The sequence below is a fragment of the Osmia lignaria genome, chromosome 16 (genome assembly GCF_051020975.1).
Source record: "Osmia lignaria lignaria isolate PbOS001 chromosome 16, iyOsmLign1, whole genome shotgun sequence".
NCBI lineage: Eukaryota > Metazoa > Arthropoda > Insecta > Hymenoptera > Megachilidae > Osmia > Osmia lignaria.
This window is the reverse complement of record NC_135047.1, coordinates 6943394-6971291: the sequence shown is the minus strand read 5'-3', so window position 1 is coordinate 6971291 and position 27898 is coordinate 6943394. Positions and strand designations below refer to the sequence as shown.

Here is a 27898-nt window from a genome sequence, read left to right as displayed (position 1 = left end):
CTTCTCCTTGTGCCGTTCGAAACGAGCCCAGGACTTAATGTCGTAATTAAAATGCACATGGTAAGCTGCCGCCACGCCGTTGTCCCGCGGCAACGACTAAACGAGACGCATCGAGCAAGCTAACGGGAGAGAAGAGAGGACGTGCGTGTTGGGTTCGAGGCAGAGCCAGAGGCGAGTAGACCCTCCTCGACCACCTAATGCTCCCTCCGTCGTGGCCACCCCTCGAGAAATATTATAATGCCCGGGATATTTGTCGTCCCCGACGAACTACGAGGCTCGCGAATGAAAGGGGGGATCAAACGGTCGCGCGAGACCGTTTTCGTACGAAACTTTCGAGGGGATCGCGAATTGAAACAGGGTAGATGGAAGGAACGCTCCTCTTACTGCGATAATTACACGCATGGAGTGTAATTTTCATCAAGGAATTTCAATTTGTTTAGCAGAAGATAGTTGTATTCATAGTGCATATGTTCCATAAATAGATTTTCATTTCTTCTGGAACAGGCCAAGTATATTCCAACTCACAAACATCCTTTTACATTTTCAAAGGTAGAATAAAATGAGGACTTTAAGCAATTTATTTTTACCCATGAGATTTCCTAGTTGACTGGGAAACGTCGCGCGACAGTTTCCAGGTTAAACAATGCAGATTTCGCGCGACCCATTTTCTCCAAACACAATAACACCGACGTAAGTCAAGATGGCAGTTTCAACTCCGTCTGTGCAAGGCTTAACAGTTTCGTGTTGTCGCAGAGAAGCACAAGTCCGAGGACTTGTGTCGCGTCACGTCGAAACGCGAGCTTACGTTTCTTCGCTGGGAACTATTAACGTGACGAGTTGGGTGCGTTTTTAATTTCGCGAAAAATCGTCGCTCGTCCGGCCACGATTCTCTGAAACGCCTCGGCTTTTCTGCACCGGCGAATTTCTTACAAAAAAATAACGTTGCACCAGCCCGTTGTGTTTGCCCGAAAGTAACAACCTGAATTTTCCTGACGTCGAATTTCTTGCCCGAGGTTCGTTCGCGTGACACACTTTTCCCCCTCGCTTTGACGCGACTCGCGCTTCTGTAGATCGCCATGCGGATACCAACACTCTCTTCCTCTCTTCAGCTTCGAACTTATTACGCGCACGAAACGCGAGGGTACAAAGGAAAATCGCGTTCCGAACGCGACTTTTGTCCTTGCTCGGTAATCTGTACATCACCGGATTAACGACGTTTTATACCGCGAGACCGTCAAACGAAACCACCAAGTGTTCCTCTGAATAGAGGAGGAAAATTGAATTTCCATTCTACCTTTAGCTCTCGATTTTCCAGCTGCGTTACGAAATAGGATTTTCTATCGCTTTTCGAACGATTTTTTGATTCTGTGCTATAACAGCGTTGAATGACCATCGCCTACAAAATGTCATATCATCAAAAAAAACTTACATTTTGCCATCATTTTGATGGTTCGAACGAAATCGCGTTAGCTCAGCCTGATGGAACATCCACCAACCCCCGGTGTTTCCCGTGTGTTGCAACGCGTACCGGCTGGCTAGCTGGTGAAAATTGATACTCAATTTAAACTCCTTATATAACAGGATGCACGTACTCGTAGCCAGACTACCCGGTAGGTACGAGTCACGTACGGATAGGAAGGTGAAAGGAGACCATGATAGACGAACAGGAAGAGGCCGAACAAAGACTGAGAGGGTACCGGACAGGTCAGATAGAGAAGAGGGACTACGTGTGGATGTTGACTCGGGAGGGAGAATGAAAACGCAATCGATCTCTCATCTATTGTATTACCCGATCACGTTTTACGCGCGCTCATTTCCATCGATCTTTTGTCTCTGTCCACCCTTTCTTTCTGTTCTACGTGGATAAGGATAAGTAGAGGGAGAGGAATAGGGATGACAAGAAGGGACGCACTTCGTGAGACAGCGTGGCGGTTCTAATGGTCTTTCGCTACGTGACTGGAAATCTTGTCCAATTTACGATTACATATTACGTGACAACAACGGCTACAAATCCGACCGCGCTGACTTCGACGAGTGATCGAGGGAATAAGGATGATTATAACGTCGGCGTTCATGACTGTAACACGATCAAGTCTAAAATTTCGAAAGACCTCGGAAGATTGTTAAAGAAAATACTTTCTCCTTCGTCCCGGGGAGGCGACGAGTGAGCATGTTTTCCAATCGTCACCCCGTAGCCTTCGAATGCTCGTCGAAATCTCGCTCGATGCAAGAAGCAGAACAGATTCTAGCAGTCGTGCTGGATGCTTAGAATGGACTTCTGCTACGTGACTGGAAATCCTGGCCGGTTTACGATTACCCGTTACGCGGCCAGGACCACGGCGTGAAATGCACGTCCGCGGCTCGATTCGTGGCCGACCAAGACGAGCATCGCGACAGGAAACTCGTTGTGTCGCGAGACGAAAGGCTCCGGGACGAAGACGAACGCAGATGGAACTCCGAACAACGATTTCGATGCCGGAAGTTGCTTCGCGTAGCCTTTCGCGTGCACGAGCGAGCGCATCGCGTTGACTTTGAATGGCTGAATTTCAACTGAATTGTGGGAACACCGTGAGAAGCATTAAGCGACTGCCAGCATGTATTTATCCTGCCCACGACGACAGTTCCACGGAATTTGATAGTTGGACGGTTTTTGCTACGTTCCTCTGGGAATTCGCTCCATCTCCCACATCGACCGCGTTTAGTCCCTTTACCGCGCTTGCATCTTGCGAACCCGACGAGATGGCGAATCCGCGACTCGTTGCCCGTGAAATTGAATAAGCTACTCGGAAACGATGGTTCCCTCGCTGATACTTTTCGTTCCTTCTCGTTCGACACGAATATCTGTGGTTGCTCGGACAATTTCAAACGAATACATTCGACGATGCGGGCTGATCTTTGAAAAAATTATTATCGATACGCGTGTAAAGTGGCCAGCGCTATTTCTTTATTTTTCTTTTATCAACGATGTTTCGTGAATTATTTTTCTGATTCGACGCGGTTGATCAAATCCGGAAGCGTCAGGATATCGTCCAGGCATGTAATTGACGATGTTACGCGTGAAGTGCAATAAAATTCGATAGACTATGAAAAGAGGAGCAAATAAAAAGTCACACACTTTGACGAGGATGTCGAGTTACAGCAATTGTTCGGATATTTCGCAATTGTGCGCTTGATTTCGATACTGGCCTATAAATTTGCCGGTACAATCCAGTTCTATCTCTCTTCCGCTCTGCTTTTCTATCCTTTTTTCGTCGAAATTTCACAATCTGCCGGCGGCTGATGCCGTGCGCGCAATAATTTTTGAGCGAATCAGTCAAAAGGATCGACGCGCGAATCGCTTCTTCTGCAACGTGCGAATTGCAGGTCGATTTTTCTGCTACCCTCTCTGTCTCGCTTTTACCCGCGTACCAGCGAGGATACACTGCCGATCTGTACGGAAATTTCATCTATTTTAATGCGATCAGACTTGTATCGCGCTAGCGAATTGCGTGGATATTCTTCACGCGTCTAATACGAAGTTTATTGAGTTTCTGCTCGAGACACGAAGCTCGAGTACGAATCTATTTTTCTATTTCCTCCTGTCGCTGCTAAATCCCGAGGAAATTTCATTCGAGCTTCGCTGAAAAAACTCGTGGTTTCCTCGACTTGCTGAGTGAGTTAATCTCGGCTACATTTTTTATTCATTAGCTGTATTCTCTATCTCTGATTAACCCAATTTAGGGGGGATGAAGTTTTATGATTTTTTTTTTAATACATTTTTACATATTATAGTAAATTAACATCTTAAGAAATGATTTATAGACCCGAAAATCTTGCACCCTTATGGTTAGTCAATCGAAGATGCAAATATTACAGCATCCCCCACGATCACTATTGAAACCTAACGCGTCAACATTCCGGTTCATGACACTTTCGCACAAAGGGGAGAAAATATTTTCCTCTTCAGTCGAACAATCCGTGCCTTTCACAGGGGTTAGCGCGAATTACCCCAGGTGTCCAACCTTTCACCCGTACGCTGGCGGCTGTAACACGCGATCGCACGCAGCTATTAGACTCGTAGCAGTTTGTCGTCACGAGGAAACGTCCCCGGAAGGGGCTAATGCCTGAAAACGCGTTGGCAGATCCCGCAGCGGGAAGTTAAGCTGTCCCGAAGAGTAGCATGCGGTGGTTGTTGCGCGAGGCTGACTCGAAAAGTTAGGGTCTGTGCCGATACAAAAGGCTAGCGTTCGGATTAAAAGGAGGGTAGAAGAACGCTACCAGTCCCATAGGATCGAGGGAATCTACCTGTGCGTGTAGGCCCGGTGCACAGTGGAAAAATGCATTTTCCAACGGTCGGGAAATTTATGGATGTCGGACAATGCGACGACCGATGCGCTCGTTTCACGACAAAGCTTCGTGTTCCGCTCTTCTTCGCTTTCAATCCACCGCCGCGCCCCCTTGCCGGCCTGTTTTCCCTCGTTTATTTTTTCACGTCACCCGTCGTTTCAATAATTTCTGCTCTCATACGGAGAACTATCCAAGTGTTACACTCACTTATTAATGAAGCTTTGTCTCTTGTCTCTTTTTGAATAACTATTACATAAAAATTATCATAAAAAAAAAAAAAAAAAATTTTTGGGAACCAAGGATTTGAACCGAGGACCTTCAGATTGCGAGTCATGTGGTTAACCACGGAGCGGATCCACGACTTACAATCTGAAGGTCCTCGGTTCAAATCCTGGGTTCTCAAAATTTTTTTTTTTTTTTATGATAATTTTTATGTAATAGTTATTCAAAAAGAGACAAATTATCATAAAAAAAAAAATGTAATTATCGATAAATATTGATAGCATCGATACGATATTTCCAGCTACCGTCCATCGACCAATAATCAAAATGATTCTCCTTTTTCCATCGTCCAGAGAGTATTTTCTCGCTTATTTGTGTCTGGTTAATAATCGATCGCCAGCAGAGAGGACAAGTTAATCTGTTTTTAATTGTACCTTGTGGCAGCTGCGAGTTCCTATCGCTGATAAACGGTGGCTGATAACGAGAGCACTTCGTGCACGACTCCAATTCATTCGAAACGATTACTGTCACCAGGATCACTGGAATTTTGTTCGATAAGCGACTACTTCCGAGTTCACGTGATTCGGGTCTTGATTGCCCGATACATTCTGACTTTTTAATGCCAACTGTCCGTACAATGGCTCCGAATATCGGCCGGCTATTAATTGTTAAACGAGAACGAGAATAACTCTTGGAAATTGGATAGAAAAGTGAGTACGCCGAGCAGATTTTGAACACCGATACGGGAAACAGTTACGAAATCGCTGAACCGTTTCGGGATTCAATTAATTACTCCGTGATTAATAGCGACTCGCTTTACGATGAAGGTCTCATCGATTTCCAAGACCGTGGTATTTTGAAACCCCTAGAAAATAATTGATACCATGCATATTTATATTGAATACAAATTCCCTGGTCAAAATCTTGCATCTCTCCATCGATGCTGACCGTCTAGTTGAAACGTCCAAGTTCGCGAAAGCTCGTGGGTTCGTCCGATTTCGGTTGCCAAGTAACAATTAGAGTTTCGCAGTTGGCGGGCGCAGTTATTGTACTTAACGAGGCGCCGTTACAACAGGGGGCCGCGAAACGATATCGTCGGCCCTTTCTTGCAGAAACACGGAACACCGAGATCTGGCGCGAACCGCGACGAAAGGGGCGGAGGGTCGGTCGTAAAGTTTCTCGTCGAAGAGCACCCTCGAGTAAATGGAACAAACACACCGCGCACTCGTCCGCGGTTGGTTAGGGATTATGACTCGGATCCAGCTGAGTAAATAGCGGTCATTATATTATCCGAGACCGAACACGGCTCTCCTGTATACGTGTGTACGTGTTGCGGCCGCGTGCGCGGATATACACCGATGGAATTAACACCGTCCAAGATACTCGACGGGAGTAATAAGAGTGGCATTTACTCGCCAAGTCGAATGTACATACACGGGTGACACACTGCAGTTGACGTTTTATCGATGAGATTATTTGGAACGAGGATCCAACTAGGAATAATTTGCATCCGATCGTGTATAACTGCTCGAATCTGACCTTTCTTTCTGGTAGCGGAGAACGTACGGATTCTCGGTTGATCGGTTCACGAAATTGGAAGCTGGATCCTTCGTTTATAGAACGATCGATCAAGTTATTCGAATTAGCTGTCGGTTTGCTTGCTATTTATCAACTCTCAGAATGAAATTGAATTTCGATGCACCGTTTGCCGGCTGATTGATCCGACTTGATTGAGCTACCTGAATTCTTGAGGTATTCCTACTTCTCGGTACAGGTATAGAATATGGGGCATGCAAATAGGAGTAGGTTGTCAGGGAGTGTTCACACACATCTGCAGTTTTAATCAAAGTTATACCAATGACTACAGATACAAAAAGACTGGTCATGCCTTTGTTTTCGACAATAAAGTTGTCAATTATTGTGCAGCCCTTTGTAGGGAATACAAGAATGCAAGGGATGCACTGTAACATTGTAGAAAACTGTGCAAACCGCTATTTGTCGTTTAAACAAAAAAATTGCGACTTTAGTGCTGGCAACAATGTTGCAAAACGAAATATTTCGCGGCTACCGCGTACGTGACATTGTTGCAAACCGAGAAGCCGATATTCCGACGTGGCTGCGCGCGTCATCCCACCAAATTTCTCGTTTTGCAACAATGTTGCGAACCACGAGTCTCGTTTTCTCGATTTGCTACGTTGTTGGGCACTCGGCGCTCTCGGATATTCTCGTTTTGCAACAAAGCTACCAACCGCGAATCGCGTAAGGTAATTGACTTGTGAGAGAAAGAGGGTGAACAACGGAGAGGAAGAGTTAGAGAGATCGGGAGGATGGAGACAATTTGTACCAAGCGAAACTCCCTTGACGTATTAACACGTTCACTGTCACGGGAATCACCGGTGTTATGAATGTAATTTAGTCAAATGATTGGAAAAAGAATATGGAAGAAATTTCGTACACTACTAAAATTGCAGTAGTAATTTGAAACGTTTAATCAATGCGTTAGATTAATTTCTAGTCAAAGACGAAAATCTTTCAATAACCCCCCCCCCGTCATTAGTTTCCTCGTGTCTTCCACTCGAGCGACGAGTTAACTCGTCTCCTCCGGTTAACAAGTTAACGAGCAGCGGAGATCGGGCTACGCTGAAACGGAAGATGGTACCGAGATTGTATCGCGATCGAATGCCTGCCAATTAGAAGATCGCGAGAATCGTAACGGGATTAAAAAGCGGAGAGCGGCTGGCGAAAGACCGATTGAATTGCAACCGACGTAGGAAGAGCCTGATAACGCTTAATGAATAAGTTATTCATATTCCAGGCGCGACGAGAGGGGGAGGTCAGGGAACGAGGTTGATGCGCGAGGAGGGACGAAGAGGCGGCATAAAATTATAATAAATTTCCCACTTTGTGCAAAATTTAATCTCGTCCGATCGCTGGTTGCATTATCGTTTTATGAATAGAGCCGGCCGGGCGTTGTATTTAGAAGGGCGCGGCGAACGTTTGGGATACGCGGGTAACTATGAATAATCAGCGGTTTTAATCAACGGGATTACCGGCCTGCTTTTTTCCCCGGCTTTAATAAAAAGTTTCTCAATTTCGCATCGTTAAAACGTTTCTAATGGAACGTGAGATCCTGAGCAGAGAGAGCGAGAGAATTCGAGGTATGCGAGTGGGCAATGATTGTACTATTTACGTTTGCACGATTTATAAACGATACGAGAGAACAGGAAACGGAACGGAGGCTGATTGTGCGAAAAGTAAATCGTTAGTGTCATTGATTGTCAATCGCGAGGACAGATAGAGAATCGACTAAATCACCGTGAAGCAACGTGAGGATTGCTTCGTTACCGACGTCGTTAAGCGACGATCGAGATGGAAAAACGTAGTTAGAAATTGGAGCGACGATTAATTCCGACAAGCTTTCGAGAACCTGCCGCTCATTTTCGTCAACGTCACCTGTGTCGTTTCTTGCGGCCACCATTAGTTCACGAGCCGCAAGATCCTCCTCAACGCGGAGGACAGTTGTAATGGGTCACGGTGGACCATCGAAATCGCGTTAGTTCATCGACAAGTCCGGGACAAATGAAATTAATCAACGATTGCGAGGCTGTCTGTTACGATTAACCGTGTTCGACGTTTCATAGGAAGGTTTCTTGCTTCGTTTCACGATGCAAGGATTTTCGATCCTTATTTCTGTTTCTGAACTTCCGATGATTCGTCGTTAATTAATCCTGGCAAGGAATTTAATTGAAACACGGTCTGCCTAATCATTTCAAGTATCCGCAAATTAGCGAGAATTGCACAGCTGAAAGCGACGAGAAGATTTAAGAAATCCTCGCTGAGAAGTGACACAATCAGCGAGGAAATCGTAACGGAATCGCGTGGAATGCAGCGAGGAACGCGACGTTACGCCACGGCGCGCCGTTTCTTGACCTTACCCACGGGTCGTTGCAGCGACAGACGGCCGTGGTTACGGAAATGAACTTTTTATCGCGACGCATCTCCACGCGGACACGGCGACGTGCGTATTTTCCAAGGAGAGAGGAGATCGCATTGGACGCGTCACCTTTCTTGTCGAGACCGTTCCGTTCTCGTCTACGTGGCTAACAAAGCGAGTATCCATATGCAACGACGAGCAACAGTGCAGCCAGTGTTGGAACGAGCCTGTGAAAGGAACTAAAGGACACCGATGAACGTTGAATTTATAACAGGAGGTGGAGTACACCTTCGAGCGGTTTGACAGCGGGGCGGGTAAAAGGATAACGTGACGTGCAAGCGCTTTAATCGAGCTAGCGGTTAAGAATTCGCGTTTCGAAGAAACTGCTGATCCCCAGGGTACAAAGGGTGTGCCAGGCAACTGGACTGACTTGTATCTTTGAAATAGTGGAAGATGCATGGCCTGCTACGAAACTTGTTAATCAGAAAATAGATTCATTTCTGAAGGTGAAATTTAGCATAACAATGATGCAAATTTGGAACATCTTCTTTGGGTATCGATTGAATAGGATTCAGCTTCTTGAAGTACACAAATTCTCTCGGAAAAATCAGGAATTAGTATTGAAACCACGTCGCGTTAAAAAACGACGAAAGCGAAGAGTAGGGGGATGCAGGCAAATAGGTAATGCAAACGAAAGGGTATACAAGACATATTAGCAGATTCTCTTCGGCCGTCAAATCTCAGCGTGTGTACAATGGCTCGTGACTGTGCGGTCGCTGCTTCGTGGCTGAGAACACAGTCTCCTCTGTCTTCGTTCAGCCCTGTTCCTTTTTTTTTTCCTCCCTCTTTCTGAAGGCAGCAAGAGAGCGGCCCTTTGGCTCCGCTGGCTCGAGACTTGGTCGTCGAGAAACAAGAGCAGCCGCTCTCGAGAACAGCGATAGAAAGGGGTGAAAGATAAAAGAGAGGATCCTTTCGTGGTGCCGCGTTCCGCAAAACGCGCTCGCGCGACCTAACACCCCCGCGTCTACGTTCTTCTTCTTTTCCGAAGGGGTTGACGAGGCTTTGACGATCGGCCAGCGACAACGCCCCCTTTGACAATGCAGACCGCCCCTCTTCTCTTCTCTCTCTCTCTCTCTCTCTGTGTATGTTGTGTTTAGCTGGCACCGCTGCCTTTTGTCGGTTTTTAGACGCGATGCTTACATAATTTTCTGCCACATGGCGTGGCCAGAAGAGGGATCGGACGTGTGCGGTACTGATCAGGGGATAAATGAAGCGTTACAGCCGCGCCACATTGGAGAGGGTTATAAAAGAGTTATAAACGGACGTGGGGTAGGTCGACGAACCTCTTTCTCTTCTTGTATATTTATATTTTCCAGTACACTTTGGAAATCGCGTTTGAAAAGATAAACCAGCCTGTTGAACCGATAGTGTGTTCAGGAAGGAAGTGTGATTCTGTTATCACCGAGATAAAAATATTACTTGGAAGAATTTATCTAAGGAGCGGAATTTCTCGTGAAAGATGTTGTCGACCTGGACGTAAATGAAGCGTCAGCTAAGATCGCTAAAGATTCCATGGAGAAGGAAAGGTCGTCGAACCCGGGGAAATTATCCTGATTTGCATGGACTCTGTTAATCTCGAAGCAAATTCAGCGTGCGTGATGCAATTATAGGCTCGACTGACACCTGCTACCAAACCGATCATCGACCATACACCATCTCTGAACTGATTCAACATCATCCTCTTTTGATACCATCATTTTGCTGAGAAATAAAAAAAACCGTTGCACTGGATTCGATCAGGAGGAATCGACACGATTTGACTTGCCAACGAAAACAAGGTTCAGGTTGCGTGGAAAAGGGGAACAAGCCGAGGTGGATACAGGGTAGAATTTCCACGGAAAACGGAAGGAAATCCAATGGTCGACGTTGGCGGCGGTAGCGGCGCGAAATGTATGGGCGTAGCCCTCCGTAATATCGTGCGCGAACCGCACCGAGCGGACTCTCTCCCTGGCTATTTGTCATCGGCGTGTATATCATGGACGGCCCTTTCTATCTGCACCGACTAACTCCCTCAAACCCACCACCTCCACCCCCGTTCGACCTCCGCGAAGATTTGCATTACAAATATGCGCCGACCGGAATGCATGTACGTCAATATGACGGCTCTCTCTCTCTCTTTCTCTCCGTCTCGATCGTTCTTCGTTACCAGGAATAGCACCGATATACCGGAAACCCGGCAGACAATCGTCTGCAACCGCGAGAGGGTGTTGGGGTGCGCACCCTTTCGTGAAGAGCGCCCAGTCACAAGCAGAGAGATGTTAATAATTTTCCTTTCATATTTGTTCTTTTGTAGATGAAAGGTTTTTGAGGAACGTCTGTTTTATTCGAAGCATACGATGGGGTTGAATCTTCTTTTTCTTATCCATTTCAAGATGAGTAAATCTTTCTAGAAGCAAAAATTTTTTAATTCAAATCCTTTAACTGATTTATTCTTTGTCGAAGTTCGTTTACTTTTTAATGTAATCTTCTTGTATAAAGAACGGAATCAATACGTCGGAATATTCATACGTGAGGTAAAAGTGTGCCTTCACCCTTTCCACGCCGGCTGATGTAATTTCAGTCGCATTTTCAATTACAGAATCCATTTCCGATATTACTTAAACAAGAGAATTTCTGCTGCGTTTATTGTCGAACGCATCAAAGAGTCATCCTCATCTACGAATAATTAAATTTCGCGACAGTTAATTGGATTCCTGTTTCACGCAATTACCTCTGCTCGAGGTACGCTCGAAAATATCGATTTCGTTTTTCCGTTAACGGCGACAACCCCGGCAGATTCGTTCGTTCCTGTAACTTTTTATTTATTTTTTTTTTTTTTTCAACTACCGAGAGCTTAGCCGTTTATCGGTGCTCGCTGTTTTACGCCAGAACTAGTGCCGTTAATCTGTTACGCGATCGTTGCATTCGGACAGCCTTTCCGTTCTCGTTTCTACTGTTAATCGAGCGGAATCTGTTATCGGTTACGAGAAAGGCGACGAAGAATCTAGGATGGCAATAAATTCCTCTATCTCCTCGTTCATCTCGCTTTTCTTTTCGCTAAGAAGATTCGGGCGGGGGCGTTCTTCTTCCTCTCGTCTCCTGGATTCTTATCGAATTTGGAAACGTGCCACACGATCGCTGCGGATCGTTTCCGTAGCCGTGAAGAGTACACACCTTTGCAAATCGTTTCGTCGAGTACTTCGTCGACATCTGACCATCTGCTGGGTAAAATACGCCGATTCCTGGGGATTTTCTGGAAGACGTTTCCAAGATTCACACTTGAATCCTTAACCCCTTTAGAGTTGAACAACGCTATTCACCGAACGTGTCGAATTTATTCTAATTTCCCAACTATTCATCTTCGTAGTTTAATTATAAAAACTGAAAATCGATAATTTTAATATCTGTAGGAATAGAAATTTTCAATCTTTCCCACCGAGCAACGCGATTAAAAAGCAATCAACCGTTAAACGTCGAATTGATTGCAGGCGTAGTCGACGTTTTCTCGCATCGAATGAAATGATCAGTTATTTATTTCGTGCCAAGGAGAATCGTTTATCGATCGATCTAAGCAAGCGGTATTCTCCTCTAACGGATTATCGTTGGTCTGTGAGGCGAGGGAAACGTAAAGGTAAAAGAGGTACACGATCTGGTCCGTAGATCGGTATCCAGGGACATACAAACGTTACTGGTAACTTTCTCATCTGCCTGTCGATAAAGTCCGCCGCTCACGAGGAGGAGAAGACCGCAGGTCCCGCACGGTAGTCGCAAGCGTACACGCGCGAGCAGAGGACAGAATGCATTCCATTACCGTTATCGAAGTATTCGAAGTTCGCTTCGTGATATTACCGAACCGCGTGTTCGCGAGCTTTTGAACCTTCTCGAACGTCGGCGCATCCTAACCGCACGAAAATATATTGCCTCTGCTTGTACGACACCGCGCGATAAGTTACTTTATTCGTGACTCGCGAACGACTCGTACAAACTGCTTTCTATTGGCACCGCTTCCCCGTCGACGGATCAAAAACGACCCGCGATACTCGCGTCCCGATACGGCCGGATGAATTCGAAAGGTAGCGCCGCGACTCGCTGGACCGTCCGATTGTAATTGCGATTCTTCTCCGGACGTACTTCCCGGTCTGATACGAGGAGGAGCTAGCAGGTCGTGTCCAAGGAAGTGAAGAAATTCCATTACGGATCAATGAGCAGTGAATGGAAAAATTGTAGGGGGTAAAAATGAGTACAGTCCGTTGGATAAATAAATTTTCGAATAATTTATTACGAGTACAAGGTTTAATTGATCGTATCGCTTATCGCTGCTTAAATATTTATCATCTTCGATTCGTATAAAGCAAGTACTATCTTGAAATCGCGTGTGGTCTGCTCTCGAGTGCATCTCTGTATACTGCACTCGGCCGTGTCTCGAGTGGCTCGTACGGCTTCCAAAACCTCTTAAACGCTTGTTTCTTTTCCCTCCTCGAAGATTTTCAGCGAAAACACGCGATGTTGAATCGATGGAGGCTGAAAACGAAACTGGAGTACCAACCGGCGAAACCATTCGCGTATCTAAGCCTTGGCCAGATAACCGTCCGAACGACAATTGCTCGCAGCACGGCATTAATTGCTGTCCACGTAACAAGCTCTCGTACCCGTGGCAGCATCAATTCTTGTCACGAGTGCGCCGATAGTCGCCGCGGCGAACCGTTCTCGCAGGTATCCTCTTTCGTCCGACACGAAACATCCTCGACGAGCCCTGAAGAATCGAGGAACGCGAGGCAACGATTACGCAGGGGACGGGCGAGGGTCTTGTGACTATCGATCGAGTCTGGGAAATTAACGCGAGCGACGTTAATACGAAATTGAAACGAAAGCATCGTTGGGTTGCTTTGATCAGCAACGTAGGTAGGAAGTAGCTGCGCGCTCCCTTTATCAGGCCCGCAGTCGGGCATCGATCAAAGACAGAAACGGAACGTTTCCAGCGGACAGATCGAACGAACGAACGTGCATAGATAGGTCCACACAGACGACGATTCCGACGGTGTTCGCAACAACAAGGCGTAGTCGCAATATCCGGGTACGTAGGAAGGATCCCCGTGCTTACCCTTACCCGTTGAGGGTTGGTTATTATCGTGCACGCCGTGGAGACGTGCCAGCAACAACGCTATCCATGACAAGCCTCGAGACAAAAGGAACCTTTCATCGTCGAAAGAGAGGAGGCTTATACCTTCTTGGACCCTTCTGCTCACGACGAACCTCCACCTCTCGTGTAATCTGCCACCGATCTTGAAGGATGATCGTGTGTCCCCTCTGTTTCGATGTTGGGATCAAACGATTAGCGTGCTTGTCCTTGTACATTGCTTCTTCTAATAACTAGTCTGTTACGTTCTTCCTCCGGATATTAACCGCGAGAGGTTTATATAACAATGGAATGTGAAGAAGCACGGAGAGGAAATAGAAATTCGTTCACAGCCAGGCACCTGAGAATTTCCATTCTTCGTACGGTCAATTAAAATGCGCCGAATATTCGCGACGAACGTCTGTTCTGTTCTTGCCTGCGCGTTAATGCGTCGCAAGCGGAATGAGCGGAGGCTCGTAACTCATCGCGATCCAAAGAAATGCAAGCGCGATCCGCGACAATGTCTCGGCGACGGACAGGAAGAAAAGGAGCAAGGAAGCGATTTCTCTCGGGGCATCGCGACGAAGCGGGGCGAGACGTGGTGGCCGCAAATTCGAGAAAAGAACAACCCTCGCCATACGCCGGGAATTCCGTGACGTTCGACGCGCGAGCCATTGCACTCTCCCTCTGTGGCTGGTCCCGGGTGTGTCCCTTAAATAGCGTCTATTCATAGGTGGGTCCGGCTGGCAGAATGAATGAACGCGCTAAAAACACGCCGTTTGCCACCTCGCCCCGCGAATTCCCTAGACGATGGCCCTGCGATCACGCGAAAGCTGCAGACACACGGCGTTTCACGCGACCGCGTATAAATACGTTCGAGCCACCTGTCTCTTTGGTCCTGCTCTTCCTGAATCGAGCGTTTCGAGCTGGCGCGTGCCGAGACGGGCCGAGACTAATGGGTGAAAAGTGCAACGGGACCACCACGAGTTCGGTTTCGCCCATAGAATAAGGGTGCTAGCTTTCGTTCCATGCCGGGACATGCCACTTCGCAAGAGTAATTACCCAGTCTGCCGCATGATTCGAGACGGTCGAGGTATAATTTTATCTTAGTCAGACTGGTGAATGAAGGTACAAGAGCATTTCGTTGAACTTAGGTGTTTCGCAAAGTGGTATGAAATATATTTTTAGAACTTCCACTAAAACGACTTTGATTCTGAATTGGTTTATTTCAAGTAGTGAATTCTGAATAGTTGGTCTGACTATGCGTGGCTTTCTCTACTGCGATAATCAACGTGTTAAACCAATATATTATGATGAGTGATAAAAATTTGCAAATTCTAAATGGGTTATCTTGAAATCTTATTAAAAGATAAGCTGTCACTCTGGGTAATCTTATTTTCTGGGAATAACATATTAAATAAATTGAAAGCGTGGTTCCATTAAACAATTTATCTCGAAATCAAGCAAAAAGTATGATTGAAGAAACATCTCTGTAATCAAATGACGCGCTATTCAAAGTTACTTCGAGTAATCATCTTAAGTGGTCTGCTCGGTACATTTGGGATGCACTCGCGCGGAGTTCGCTTCGCGGAACTGTAGAATCCACGCGACAAAAATTACTACCATAAATTGTTCCGTGCCACTTTACGATGTTAACAGTTACGAATAATGGCTGAGCCGGTTGAAGCTCGAATTGCGTTTCACAATGTCTTTCACATTAGGAGGGAGACAAGGGGTAGCTTATCCCGCAAGAAGCATCCCTTTGAGCGTTCGGCCATGTCTCGCGCATCAATGCGGTCGGACGAAAATATATTTCTACCTTCAGGCAGCCTGCTTTCTGGCTCGCTTCTATTCTCGATTCAGCCACGCGTTCCTCGCGCGTGTACACCGGCTTCGAGCTACCGGCGCGAAAAGTAGGCGGTTGTTCGGCTTGATTCCGCGTTTCAAAACTTTCCCGAACAAAGCCTATTGTACTGCGAAACGAGATAATACATCGCGTCGTTACGCCCTCCCTCGTTCCCCTTTTCAGATGCTAAATTATACCTTTCGCGGATCGGCCTGAACTCACTCGGCGCGGACGCCACGAGCGTTCTCGCGAGTTCGGACGCGTGTCTCGCGCCGGGCCGCGGTAATTGGGACGCCTCTCGAAGGTGAAGTCGGCGCGGGTCCAAAAGAATGTTTAGCGCCTCCGCCACTCGACGCTCTTCCGTTCATTCACGAGGGGCAAAGTTAATTAAAGAGCCCGGGCTTGGCTATGCCCGGCGACGTGTAATTACTCCGATCGTCTCGAACTTCTTCGCGTTCGCCTGCAGATACCGAACGTACGAGCCGGCCAGAGATCGGCCTAATTGCACCGTGCTGCTCTCGAATCAGGGAATTAAGAGTAGCCCACACGGTATGCAAGAAAAGTTGCATCTGTGCAGTTAATCGTACTTCCTGCCCGAGTTAAGATAAAATCGAGGAGATTTCCGGGCGGGAAGGAAGAAGTTGCATTAATTAAAAATTTTTCAACTTTCAGGTTAATGTCGGGAATTTGTTTAGTCGACTGTCGAGATCCTCGTCCCGCTACATTAACTCTCGTTATCGATGCGTTACGTGCGACCGGGTCGAATCCGCGCATTGCCAGTAGAGTCCTCGCGCTGGTACACGCGTGCGTTTGTGTGCGGGACGCGGCTGGCCTCCGTGGGATCGTCGTCGGTGTGCATCGATAAATCGAACGCCCGTAAATCTTTCGGTTTCCGTCGTCGTCGTGGTCCCGGCCGCGTACGATCGATCGCGACGAGTCACTCGACTGTACCCTCTATCGACAGACCTATCGTGGATTAAAGGCATGACGACAGCTACAACCGACGCTAGTTACCTTCTATTTAACGTGATTTAAGGCACTCCCGGTTTACGTGAGGCTACGTGTCCCGTGGATACACGGTGGACGCGGAACCAGCAACGCAAACCTTCCATCCTCCCCCATCGGGTTTCTAGCCTCTAGCGAAATTGTATCGTTCCGCGTTTATCGGACTTGTATCGACGTCGATCGAGCAGATTCCGTTGACATTAGACCCCGATTTTTCAATGGCTAATTGGTCTGAATGAACGTAAATCACGAGCTAGTTACAGCCGTATTCTTCCCTAGAAAATGTCTTACCATCTCACCAGGAGTGTTAATTTAAGAATTAAAGGATATTTCTAGAATTAAAGACTTCTCTCGTTAATTTCAATCGCAGCGAAGATTTCATAATTCATGCAATCGCGATACAATCACACCTGGAAGGGATTACATCGTGATTACGGTTAAACGTCCCCAGGTGTACCGTTAAGCATCATACTTGACGCAGTATCCTCCTGATCCCTCCTTTAATTACTGTCTAATTAACGGATGACCATTTACGGGGTCCATTGGGTTCGCGAAGGGAAATCGGAAAGGCGAAAGGAAGATGGGAGACGGATGGTTGATAAATACACGATCGACTGAATGATGATGGGAGAACCGGCCGCGGGGCACAGGGTGGAGGTCCGCAATCATCGTTTTAAAAGACGAGCCATTGACTCGGCACGGCATTGTTCATTCGAACGTACACGCTTACGAGGTTGCGTATCGTCCGGATGACGCACGCACGCGGCCACCTATGCACTCACACGCGTACACCCGTTACCCACACGTCTTACCGACACGCTGAAGATCGCTAATTAACGATGACTCTGCCCTGTTGCAGTATTGTCTCGATGCGTTCCCGCGACCCACCTGCCTGCGCTTGCAGACGCGTGCTGCAGCTGCTTGCCTATGCTCATTGCCCCTGCATTCGTGTACATAGGGTGTTTGTAAAATTTTCTTAATGATTTTGATGCAATTAACGTGTTTAATGTGTAAATTGCAGTAGAGATACAGTTTCTATTAAAAATAATACTTTATAAATGGAAAATGTAAGTCATATAATGTAGATTGCATTGTGCTTTGACGGTAGAATTTATGTTCGTAATTTAACGACACACTGTAGATTAGCATCGATCGTGCGTAGGTAATTATTCCATTGACTTCGAGACTGATGCAAGTAATAATGCTAATGCCTAGAATGGGCATACAAATGATCCCAGAGGGACGAGATCATTTTCGAGTGATGACTTCTACGTCGTTTCACTCACTCTGTTAACCCAATAAAGCGTTGTCATTTCTTTATTGCACTTGTTGAAATTAATTGCATCAAAATCAGAGTGGTTCAATGATATAGTTAAACTACTTAAATATTTACTTCTACCATTCTAATTGAAAATATCCTTTTTCTATTCCAGGTATGTACTCTGATTGGCATTCGCTGGATTCGAGAATAGATTCCTGGAAATTCGAAGCACTTGGTATTCTATTTTACCTCTGATCTTCGTTAACAAAATTACTCGCATTTGCAGTAACGGTGAGTTAAAGATATTATTAGATGAAATCAACCTATGACCTCGCTATTAATTTCGGAACCGTAGATGAATAAACTTCTCCGTGGAAAATCAAACAACGAATGTATTGAACGCACTCAAACACGTATGCAGCTCGGATTCGATGCGTGCCGTTAAAAGCGGACTGTTGCGAACGAGTTCTGATTAAAATTGGTTCGCTTCGGGTGGAAAACGTGGCCATCGTACGTTACGCTACGGACGATGGTAGAATATGACGGAAACGCTTCGTTCCGCGTACCTCGAAACGTGTTTCAGCTTTTCGCGTCCGAGCGTTTATTTACTCGCTTGCCGGACTTAATCTCGCGATTCTTCGATCGTAAATCGCTGACACTCGGCGAAATGCAGCAAATTTAGATCGTTCCAATTTCGTGTTTCCAAAGAGTAACAGGGCGTATTCAGTGCGGCGAATCCCACGGAAATTCGACGGTCATTCGACGCGGTTTCGGTGCGGGCTGGCGGGATGAATCGGCTCGATTTTAATGAGCCAGGTAATCGGTTCGGAAGAGAGAGATAATACGGTCGGAAATAACAGTGGAATGCCACACGTACGCTCGCCGGGGCACCGCGATTCCCAGAATAATAAAGCATCTAGCCAGGCGCGGAGAATCCGACGCCACTCCCTCGAGAGCTCCCTGCTCATCTGCGGATTCAGGTATGCTAGCCGGACGAACCTTTCACCTGGCCCGAGAGATAGAGACGTGTCGGCGCGATCTTCGGAATTAAAGGTCTCCGCGCCGCCAACGATCGTTAAATCCTAGCGCGATTAAGCTCTGAACTGCACGGTTCTCGCGATAATACTTAAGCTCTCTCCAACCCTTCCATCTATACGAGGGTCTACATCGTCTTTGTCGTCAATCCTCTTGGTATATTAACCACAGATTTAGAAATTTTTCTACAACATCTGTAACGTTTCCACTCGCGAGTTTTTCGTACAGTACTCGACGAGGGTTCACGGGTCAGAATGGAAGAGAATGTAGCTTGAAAACGTTTCATGGCTAGCGTGAAACGCAGGTGTCAGCTGAAATTGGAGCGTCTTGTACGTGTCTTATTTGGAAGCTAGCGGAACAACGAAACGTTTGGTCGGGGTTATACAAACGGTGCCTAGTATATCGCTGTCGAGAAAGCAGAACGATGTGGGCGTAGAACGAACGGGGGTGGGTATACGCGGCTAGGTAAGAAACAGTTGCAACAACAACGACGAACACAAGCCTGTTGTGCCGTTGCTTCATCCTTTCCATAGTGTGTAGCCAATCAACGAATCCGGCTGAGCTCGCCTCTCGATGGCTGTCCGCCTGTCCGCCTGAAACGGAAGCCATCCGTTTCTACCCGCTTCATTCTGTTCCCGTGTGTTCCTCCTTATCCGAGCCACGGATGGTTAATGCCGTGATTTTGTCTTCGTAGCGGACGTTCAGTCCAAAGATTCATGGTTATTCCGACGTTCAGCCGGTGAGTGGGTTGTTTTGGTCCGGGCTCTCGTCTGCCCCCGAGGGGAAAATGGAACGATCACCCCTGTACGGGATAGATCGTTGTTTCTTTTTCGCGCGAACAACGGGATAGAACGGGTGCAATTCTCTAAGATGAATGCTCGACGAGATGACTGTTACGTAAGGGCGCTTTGCATCTCTCCACGATCCTGACCGCGACGAAACTGTTCCACGGTAAGCTGGATCATCCTTCAAGATTTCCGCTTGCTTGCTTTTTCCCGTGGAAAAAGATCTCGCCCCGAGAAAATACCGTTCCCTACATTTTTCTACCTTCTTATTAAGAACTATGAATTTTAAAATGATTCAGAATATCAGACGCTTGCAAGGCGTTGAATCCCGCTGGGAGAGCAAACATATGTAGTCCAGCATGTTATCATAATTATTCAGTATTCCAGAACTTTCATTTGCTAATTTACAAAATTAATATAATATCGAGGCTATTTGCAATTTTTTATAATTTATTTTCTTTCAGTTATTTAAGTTCAAATATCGAGTTAGGTAATTTAATAGATACGCAAACTATTTCCGTTACCAGCGACGAAGTTAAATATATATCATTTTCCCCACGTAGATATTTCCTCGTCTGACCATCGACGGTCCAATCTACTCGGTTCCCTGTCCGCAGCCGCGTCGATCGATTTTCGAAGCAGCGACTGAAAACACAGGCTGGTGGATGCTCTTCTCGCGTTCCCAACGTCGCTAATTATACCCCGGCACGAATACACGAGGAATGTTTCTAGTCGTGGAACGAACGGTGTCCAGGTATTCGATCGGCGGAAAAATCGTGATTCATTCGTTCGAAAACGCAGTGCCCGTTAGATAGGCGAGCGTAGGCCATTCGTTTTCGCGGCGCGCAGGTCGAATTCTTGGAGGAAGCTGCGGCAGGTTCAGCTGAATCCGAGAGAGAGTAAAAGAGATAAAGAGAGAGAGAACGAAAGGGAGGCATGCGGCGACAGCAGAAATGCCGAGGGAGGCAGGCAGGCGGCAAAAAGCTGCTTCTTCGAACGCTTCCGCGTTCGAACGATCCCAGTCGGAACATAACCTGGTAAGATCTTGCCGGCAGCATGGAAACGGCCGATTACACCTGCTACTTCTCCACTTAATCCCGAAGGATCGCGGCTCGTATTCCGAGGAATCGTCGAAGACTCTTTCCCGGAAATGTACGGGGCTGTCTGCTCCGTGCACGGATGCCGGTCACGCGCGACCCGCTCGAATTAGCACGATTCGATTCGTACAACACCGTGGCCGCCACTCGTCTCGCTGCTTTGCTGAATCTGCGCGATTCAACCGACTATTTGGCGAGTGTTTCTTTCACATCTTAAGCTTACTTTTTGGAACGTTTCGATGCTGCTGACAATCGCTCTTCAAGGAGACATGGAAAATTTTTAAGTATCGCGATTTGCGTTAAAGATTCGGTAGCAAAAATATATCACAATATCGAAATTCAAGCGTGCCGGTAGAAACATAGGTATCGTGCTGTACAGGATGGAAAAATCGCTGTACGAAAAAGCCCGGGCTCTTAACAGAATTCCCGGGAACGTAGGACGAGGGAATGGCGTTAGGTGGAAATACGATGGTGAATCGAACGGGACACCGGTGCGGCGGAAGCCGGCGGGCAGGCTGTTGGGGTACAAGAGTGCGGAGGTCGCAGACGTTGCAGGGGTTTCTCCCGGTGTCGCCGGGAAACGTCGTCTTTAATCGAATCCCATTAAGATTTAAGGGCAAGCCGTGCTATAAATTACGTTACCTCCCAGCGTGGAAGGCTATCGCCTCGATAGGCAAAGGACCATTCGAATGGCTTACGACGACGAGCGGGCAGGGCAGAATTATTCGAGCACCGCTCGATTACGGGATTGTCGTAGGTCGTTGTTACATCTCACGCGACTCGTGAGTCCTCGGAAAATGGAAATACCGGTAATCCTCGTGGAAAATCGATGCGAACGTGTGGCGATTGAACCGCATACTTTCGACGTCGCGTACGAACAACGATATTCCTGAGATCCCTGGATTCCATCGGGGTAATAATTTCAATTTAAACACGGATTTTCGAGCAACCATTTAGTTTAACTCTCGCCGTACGATGCCTGACTTTATTCGAGTTTACTTTGCCTTTCTACTATTTTGCCCGTTGCGTTCGATTACGAACGGGAAAATATTCGCGCGATACCGTTTCTCCGTATCGCATCGAGACACGTACCGATCAAGTGGAAGCTGAATCGTCGATCGAACGAAAGAGACAGAAGGATTTTTCGACGATCTCGTCACCGGTGAATCGTCGAACGCCTTATCCATCGAGGAGCTCTCCGAGTAAGGGCAGCCAAGGCCTCGGAATTGGTTATCGATGCAAGACGCGACGTCTCCGACGCCAAAGAGAAAAACCCGATTGATCGTGGCCGACGGTGTCGCGCGTGCACCGGAAATCCCGCACGATCCAGGTGACACGACGCCGTCATTCGCTAAAGGATCAGACAGCATATAAAAGACTTTGCTGGGGTGCGCAATCGATCGAGCTACCTGCTCTTTATGGCTCTTTTCACGTGTACCATTTAAGGAATCGATGTGATTTTTTATTTCAACGAATGCTCAATTTCAAGAGCTTGTATCGATAACGTTTTATAATCAGAGGCTTCTTTCAAATCCATTTACTCTGTGGACTGAGAAACTTGGATCGTCGAAGAAATAATCGTGAATCAAGGATAAAACCGATCGAGTGTTCACGAATCACAGAAGCTGTTCGTTAAACGCATCTCCAGTTCGATTACCGGTAGCTGAACGTTGTGGAACAAGCCTTGAGGAAAGAAGAGGAGTAAATCGAATTACGATCGCCATTATCGCGAGGCGAGCAGCGTCGAACTATCGGAAACTGAAATTTCGCAGTCGCCTCGCACCTGCCGTGTGCCCGCCACGCGAAATTATGCGCGTTGCAAATCGCAGCCTCGCGTGTGCATCGTCGAAGAGGCGAACCGCCTCGCCTCGATCGATAGTCGATCTCTCGCGATGTCCCGCGTTGCATACTAACGAGCCAGAAGAAAATGAGCCCCCTACCATCTCTCTTTATTCCCCTCTGTGCGCCCCTCGTTCCTGCATCGTTCGCCGCCACCGAGACAAAGTTCTAACGACGCGTCGTTACACGGACCGGAAATCACCTTCCACTTAAACTCGCGTTCCCGGTTGACCGGCTAGTGTGGATCGGCGTAATTGATAGTTGATCGCCGGGACGCATCGGCGAACAGGGGAAATGGAAGGAACGGCTGGGAATTATTGGAAAAACTGGCGATCGTAAAGCCGAATGGGAAGGGAATTTGCATGCAAAAGTTTGCGTCTCCTATGTCACTGGAACGGTACCAATATCGTAAATTCTTCTTAGCGATACTCTAAACTATGCTCTAATATATTGATTTTTTAATTATTCGACGAGCAAACGCGTTAACGCTGAACGATGGCGTCGTGGATACCGCCTGAAATCCTCTTAGAAAAGCATCCTTTACGCGAACAATGACAGACTTTAATACACTACCAATATTGAAAGAGCATCGATTATAGATTGCCATTCGTCCGTCGCATCGATCACACGGTCTTATAGAAGAAAGCATCGGCGGGGAACGATCGACCATAACTTTTAACAAATTCAATAATGTCCTCGATGAAACTTCGACGCCGATAAAATAACCTTCCCGGCTATCATCGTAAAATACTCAGCGCACATACCGCCGTCGTTCGACCTCCACCTCGTAACCGCGTCGAAGATGAAAATTTACGCGTTCGCGAAGTTTCGCGTTTATCGAGCTGCATTTAATTCTCTATCGAAAATTCACGCAACGATATTCGCTTTCGTCCGGTAATCCTCGCAGCCAGGATCTCTAAGGGCTGCTCGAACAGGAGCTTGATAAGCCGGGACAAATGTCGGGCGGTCGAAAGACGAGATTCCTGGGGTGCGATTTGCGGTCGACAGGAATCGTCCTGGCCTCTCGAAGGTGCATTCCGAGCAGGTCGTGCAACGACGGCCGGTGCAGCGACCCAGGTAATTGATAGTTGATCGGTGCAACGTGTCGGCAAACGGGGAAAAGGAAACAAGAACACAAGGTGGATGGAAAGGAAGAAAAGAAAGGGCAGGGGAGAAAAGAGGAAAGGAAGCGAAAGAAAAGAAGCGGTTCCACGGTCGTAGTTAGCAATAAGGCTGATCACGGTAGCGATATAAGCTACGTGGTTACTTGGTTGCTGTATCCAGCTAGTTTTCCCTTCTCGTCGTTTCTGCAGCCCTTTTTCTCGTGCAAGGGTACGCGAGATTGCCGCACGTGAATGATAGCGAACGAAGAGTGGCGCTTCGCGTTAAATATGCATCGTTCGGGAGATAAATTGCGCCTTAACCAAGAGCCAGTCGGTCGGGTATTATAATAACCTAATAAAAGTGATTAATACCGGACTGCCGCGATATATTACCCTGTGGCTTGGTGGCAAGGGAGAACCACATGGCGGAAAGCTCAGACGGTGGTGTCTTTGAGAGCCGTTCGCCAGGTTGTCGCTTCGACGAAGGGAGAATCGAGCGGTCTGCTGTCTGTAAAATTTAGGACGGCCCTTCTGCAACTCTCCTCGATTCTTCGATTAGTCTTCTTTGTTGCTGTCCCGTTTACAGTAAAACCACACGAGAAAAGTTGGAGCTTTATTTTTTATCTTCCATTCTCGTACAAAGCGAATCGACTTAAATTATTCAGTTGTTAATGGAGCGATTGAAATTTCTCGAAATTAGAAGGAAAGGGAATCGTTGGTGCACGATCCTGCGCTTCTCACGATTCGGGCATTCTGGCGAGACGGTCGCGCGTGCACAAGGCCAAATGGAATGAAGAAACAACTCGAATAGGAGTTTAAATATTCAACGATAGATTCGAGCTTGGTTCTCCGTGCTGGCGCAATAATCTCCCGCGCGATTCCTGCCTCTAAAATATGTATGCCTTCCGGCGGCCGCATTAAAATTCCGTTTAAACTTTGACATTGTTCCGCGACGCTCCCCCGCGGCCCGGCTCGTTCCGCGACTTAATGTTATTCATAGCTGTTCGAGGCGACCGGTAACGCGTGTGCTCGGTCGGTCGCGCGCACGCGTCCACCTCGTTCCCGGAAGATGATGCAGCCCACGACCGGCAAGACCGGTGACCTCGTTTCCGGATTGCAGTCCGCAACGGGCCACGGCGAATCGACCCGACCGGACGGCTCGAACCTTCGCCGCTGGATGGACGTAATTGAGCCGTTGATTGCAAAAGTGGCTTAGAGTGCGAAGGGGTGGCGTTTTACGAGTGTCGTTTCGGCGCCTTTCGCGCCCGAGTAAACGCCTCTCGTCCTCCACCCCTCGGCCACTTCTCTTCGTCTCTCCGCGTTGCTGACCTCCCTCGTTCACCTTCTTCAGCAGCCTTTATTCTGAACGAACCAGGAGGAGGCCGTTCGCGAAACGAACGGTACACGAGGAAAAGTAATTCGCCGAAAAGGCGAATTCTTATTGCGCCTCGCCAGCGGATCGCCGTAATTTCGGTTAAACGGCCGGCTTTACGGCCTTCTTTCTTTCCTTTATCGTCGCGTAAATCCGTAATTTTTATAGTTACTTATGGATGGGATACAATTTTGATTGAACTATTCTAGGAAATTGAGTTAGCTATTGCCAGGGAGGAGGGAAAAAAAACATCATATAATTTCTAGACAATTCAATGTCTACGTTTATTTTCTCTATCCCGTACAATAGGTATGGTAGCTATCGTGAAAAACCGCGAATCCGTAGCAGATGCATCGACCTTTCCCTCGTTATTTCAGTCTATTTCAAATATCGCTGGAACGCACGGTAGAATGCATCCATGAGTGCAACTCGCAAAGCTGCGGCCTCCGACGGAGGTGGTAGGCGGTTGTGTCGGCAGCGGGTAAAAGAAGGCACGAGGAGGCCCGCAATATCGCCGCTCGAGCGTAGACCCTCTGTGTTTCTTCGAGAAAAGTTCGGCGGAACACTTGTACACGTTGTAACGAAGCGGGCTGCCTCGTCTGCGAAAGCAATAACAATACCAGCTACTTGGCCCGCACGATGTGCTCCGGCAGCCGCGTATGTAAACTATGGCGGAACGTGAAGTAAAAGAACGATAAGAGAAGCTCGTGCAACCCTCTCCTCTCCCTCTGTGCCCAGAGAGACGTTGGCTGCCGGAGAGCGAGAAAGAGTGTCGAGAGAGGAAGAGAGCGTGGAAAGGGGTGGAAGTTTCAGAGCAAGCACTCGAGAATATTTCTAGGTCGGCGTCGTCTACCTACGCGGATATTCGTATTCCACTTGTCTCCCACCCCCTTGTTCACCCCTCTTTTTATTCGCGCCGTGCTCGACGTCGCTTTTTTCCGCTCTCCACCCTCCACGCTCGTTTATCCGTCTCTCTGCCTTTGACCTTTCTCCGGCCCGTTGCCACGCCGCGTAACCTCTGCGCCTGATTTATAGTTTTTAATTTGAGTCTCATTTCGACGCTGGCCCGGACCAACCCGTGACCCGTGCGCACGGAGGTCCGCGGAAAAATTCTGGCCAATCTTTTCGACCTTAAGTGGCGTCACCGTTTCTCTACCCCCTTCCGGCGAAGGGGAAGAGGGATGAAATTCACTTTGGAAGAATCGAGCCATTTCCACGCTCGATTAAGCCCACCCGTCCCGTCTCTTTCGTCGGACCCTTCCTCGCGCGTTTTAATTCCTTCCGCCTGTGAATGGGATCTCCTTAAAGAGCCTTCGTGTCCTGCGGAGGCTCGGATGTAGATAGATTCGGTGAACGTAGCAGGGGTGCTTAGGGAATTAATGCGACTAGAGACAGCAGTGATTGATAACGGCGGTGCTGGCTTTTGGTAGCTGGGATGGGAAAGATGGTTATTTCAGTACCGGTAGAAAATGTAACAGCCGGGAAGCGTTAAGAAAATATTATTCTGAAATTAAAGCTGCGAGTATTTCGATAGCTTCTGTGCGCTGTCATCGCGATAAATAAATATTGCAAAAAAGAAATCCATGGGAAGTCGGATGGCAACCACGACAGCCGGGTAAATTTTCACATTTCCGGCGGCGTCTGTCACGTTCACGCGACACACCAGTTTCCTAGAAAACTACGAGGAATCGAGCGTGTCCGCAATCGTCGTTCCTCGATGATTGCCACCATCATCCGTCCGAGGTTGGCACAGGTGTCGCAAGATTCGCACGTTCCAACCGGATATGGGTTGCCATTATCTCCGTAGGAGAGGAACGGCTTCGGTATTGTTGCAACTGCGGTCTATGGCTGGTTTTTCCGGTCGTGCCAGCGAAGCTGACCGCGCAACGATGCTGGGAAACCGTCCACGATAATTCGTGGCTGTTCCACGCCCGGCAAAAACGCTGTATTAGCGTCAGCTACGCTCTCGTTTCGCGCGCGATTTTCAAGCGAACAACGGAACGTTTTAATTAACTCCCGGCTAGGTGTGACTTACGCGGAAGCAACGGGATTTTTGCGTTTGTTAATCCGTTCCACCGAGTTCTTGCCAACGGAACAGCAATTTTTAATGGCTGCGATTTTTTTATAGTTGTTTGTGGGTGTTGATTATTAGTCTGTTGGAATTTTTTTATTTCTTGCCAGTTCTTCTTGGCATTCATTGAAAGCAGATACTTTAGAATTTTTCATTTCTGCAATAATTAAATAATCCCACAATAATGAACGTCTTTTTCTTATTTAAATGAAAGCAAATGAAATAACGAAATCGCTGGGGAATGCACGATCGCAACAGTATTTCAATGTCGACGATTTGCCGCAAAGAGCAAAACGAATTCCAGGAAAATAGAAATACCCGTTTCTCTGGCGACGGCAAGCAGAAGGGCGCTTTTAAACGTTATTCCCGAGTAAATTGGCCGATATCACGGGAAACGTTCGCCTCACCGATATTCCCTTATTCCCGAACAACGTCGCCGACCCGGGGCATCGGGAAATCGTCTCTCGGATAATACTTTAAACGCTTCTCTCCGGTTCGAACGAACGTTCGGGATGTCAGAAACTTCCGACAGAGAATTAATCCTCCGTTTCCGCGGGATATTCCAGCAGTGAGACTGGACAAAGTTTCGCTCTGGAGACTGATGTTCGTCGTATATATCTCTCGTTCTATCTTCACCAGCCACTCAGCCATTCTTCCACCTTTCTTTCTTTTCGTTCGGGGACAACCAACGAACGTTTTTATCGATGGAAAAACCGCGTCGCGACCGTCGCGTCCGAAACTGCGCTTCCTATATCGCCGCCGGGGACGAAGAAGATTGATGCGGATTTTCTCCTCTTTGGAGATTCTTTTCAATTGCGGTTCAATTGCGCTTTTTACTTCAAAGTGT

General features: G+C 47.4%; 1 protein-coding gene across 19 annotated transcripts in view; it reads left to right on the top strand.

The window, feature by feature from the left end:
* The window catches only part of LOC117601225 (latrophilin Cirl), a 308948-nt gene that overhangs the window by 158826 nt on the left and 122224 nt on the right, over nt 1–27898 (top strand). For 5 of the 19 annotated variants that reach the window (XM_034317725.2, XM_076692821.1, XM_034317726.2 and 2 more), the window contains exon 2: nt 17922–18040. The exons of the other annotated variants lie outside the window; for them this stretch is intronic. The gene's annotated coding sequence lies outside the window, so the exon portion shown is untranslated. The remainder of the gene's footprint in view (nt 1–17921; nt 18041–27898) is intronic. 19 annotated transcript variants of the gene reach the window in all.